At 47.7% G+C, this 2,944-nt stretch overlaps 1 protein-coding gene across 1 annotated transcript in view; it reads right to left on the bottom strand.

The window, feature by feature from the left end:
* Positions 1-1,642, bottom strand: part of LOC143281603 (uncharacterized) — a 52,480-nt gene extending 50,838 nt beyond the window's left edge. Inside the window, exon 1 of the mRNA XM_076586846.1 lies at positions 1,067-1,642. The gene's annotated coding sequence lies outside the window, so the exon portion shown is untranslated. The remainder of the gene's footprint in view (positions 1-1,066) is intronic.
* Between the last annotated feature and the right edge of the window lie 1,302 nt (positions 1,643-2,944).

Genomic DNA, 2,944 nt, shown 5'->3' with positions numbered 1-2,944 from the left:
GCCTTACCTACCCCCCAACCTCACGCTTATTAACCGTAAAATGATTTTCAAAAACTGTGTCAGCGTTTGCGTTTATGTTGTATCTGATATACCAGAGGAGTGTTTTGTCTGCAGAAGTTTTGAACCCCCACCCCCCACCCCCCACCCCGAATAATCCCTGTCAGCAGGGAAATCTGTTGACGTTAAGTTGCTGGTAAAGTTGCAGATCACGTTGCACACCTTCTTACTCCACCACACTCAGTTCTTTTTTGTACTGTGTTGTGTTGTTTTCCGTGCTGTGCTAAAAGGAAAACTGGGTGAACCTTTGCGCTAAGTTCTGGCGTTGTAAACGAAGAGAGTGACAGGTAAAGACAGTCTACATCAGTGCCAGCAGACACGACGGTACCGTCAGAGAACCCCAATTAGCTCGTCTGGGCTGGAGACAGATTGGGGGTGTCTGCTGCGTGTCGGAAGAGGAAGCAGTCTTCCAACAGAAACTTGTCGTGCTGGCTGTCGATGAGTGGTTCTCGACGACCTCCTGAGAACGAAAACGGAACTTTATATATAGATATAGATATAGATATATAATTTTTTTTTTTTTTTTTTTTGGGGGGGGGGGGGGGGGGGGCGGCGGGGGTTCTGTGTGTGTGTGTGTGTGTGTGTGTGTGTGTGTGTGTGTGTGTGTGTGTGTGTGTATATGCGACGTGCGCCGCACGTTTTCTACAAACCCTGTTTTCAGACTCTGTAAACAGGAGATGTGTGTGGTGTGGTTTCCACCTTCAGTCACTAGCAGAAAATAATCACTTTCGTCAGTGTTATTTCTCTTCATGAGATGATAACGTTAGTCTTGTCTACCTATCTGATTGAATGATTATGAGGACAAAGCCTGTGACAACGTGGACAACAATCCTCCCCATGCACTTCTCCCAGCCACACTGATATTGTTCACTGATGTCTCGAAGAAGAAAACAACCCCCCGACCCCCACCACACACACACACACACACACACACACACACACACACACACACACACACACAAACAAAAAAAAAAAAACATAAAAATAAAACCAGAATAAAAACACACACCTTGCCACTGCGGACAAAGTCGAAGAAAATCAGTCAGTCGAGTTTTATGACTGTTTTCCAATGATCTCGGAAACTCAGGTCTTCTTCTCTGGCACTGAATATTCAACAACGGATAATGCACTGCTGGCCGTATTCAACAACGGATAATGCACTGCTGGCCGTATTCAACAACGGAGAATGCACTGCTGGCCATATTCAACAACGGAGAATGCACTGCTGGCCATATTCAACAACGGAGAATGCACTGCTGGCCGTATTCAACAACGGAGAATGCACTGCTGGCCATATTCAACAGCGGAGAATGCACTGCTGGCCATATTCAACAACGGAGAATGCACTGCTGGCCGTATTCAACAACGGAGAATGCACTGCTGGCCGTATTCAACAGCGGAGAATGCACTGCTGGCAAATATTTAGTTAACAGCGGAAGGAGAAACCACTTTTTCAGTCAATGACGACACATGCCAACTAGACCAGTGTGGAGAAGACACATATAACTGTGTGCACGCACCATTCCATGTACTTTTTCAAAGACAAGAGGAGCAGGGCGTTGTGTTCTGGTGTTGGTTTTTTTTTTGGGGGGGGGTTGTTTTTTTTCATACGTCGTGACCTGACCGTTTTGCCTGCGGAGCACTGACTGAGGCCGAACTGCTGTGTGGCTGGCAATTTATAGCTTGTGCCCGCTGCACTTTATTGTCCAGGCTGACGCGGCGCCTCACACAGCAGACAGACCTGAAGCGCTGGAGACTATGGAGGGAAAGAGGGGGAGGGGGAGAGCAGGAGAAGGGAGGCGGACGGAGGGGCGTGGGGGTGGGGGGTAAAAAAATGGTGGGGTGGGGGGGAGAAGTGGGCGTAGGGAGAGCGGGGAAGGAAGGAACGAAGAGAGAGAGAGAGAGGGGGGGGGGGGGTGACAGGATGGAATGCGAGTTATGAACTCCTCTTACAAAACCACGCGACCTTGTTTACGACGACGAGTCTGTCTCGGCCGCTGACGCCGCTCATTCAAGGCGCGCTCGTTGACCTTTTTTGGCGTCGGCGCTCGTGACGTCAATGCCGTGCGGTGTTCTGATTGGTCCAGGCCCACAGTTTTCCCACGATCGTTAGGGCCACGATAAGAAGTGAGGGACTGTGATTGGTGGACCTGACAGATTGTGAGCATTCTTCGGGTGGTTGAGGTGATAGTAATCTGCTTGTTGTGCCTGGCCAAAAACGATACAGTCTGTTGCAATGGAGTGATGGCCTAGAGGTAACGCGTCCGCCTAGGAAGCGAGAGAATCTGAGCGCGCTGGTTCGAATCACGGCTCAGCCGACGATATTTTCTCCCCTTCCACTAGATCTTGAGTGGTGGTCTGAACGCTAGTCATTCGAATGAGACGATAAACCGAGGTCCCGTGTGCAGCATGCACTTAGCGCACGTAAAAGAACCCACGGCAACAAAAGGGTTGTTCCTGGCAAAATTCTGCAGAAAAATCCACTTCGATAGGAAAAACAAATAAAACTGCACGCATGAAATTTTTTTTTTTTTTTAAAGGGTGGCGCTGTAGTGAAGCGACGTGCTCTCCCTGGGGAGAGCAGCCCGAATTTCACACACTGAGAGAAATCTGTTGTGATAAAAAGAAATACAAAATTGATACAAATACTTGCGTGACATGGATGTTTCGTTTTGTATGCAGAAAAACAACAACCCCCAAAACCAACTTTGCTGTCGTGTAAGCAGTGGAGGTTTACTCGAAACGTCTGTTGCTGGAGGAGTCGATAACGAAAAATTGAAAGATTGATTGAGTGACGGAGAAAAAGAGCATGTAGTTTTGAAACAAAATTGAAAGTATGATTACAAAAATAGAAACAAAGTGAAAAAAAAAAAATTACACCCAGTAT

Source organism: Babylonia areolata, chromosome 4, assembly GCF_041734735.1.
Source record: "Babylonia areolata isolate BAREFJ2019XMU chromosome 4, ASM4173473v1, whole genome shotgun sequence".
Lineage (NCBI taxonomy): Eukaryota > Metazoa > Mollusca > Gastropoda > Neogastropoda > Buccinidae > Babylonia > Babylonia areolata.
This window is presented reverse-complemented; position numbering and strand designations above follow the sequence as displayed.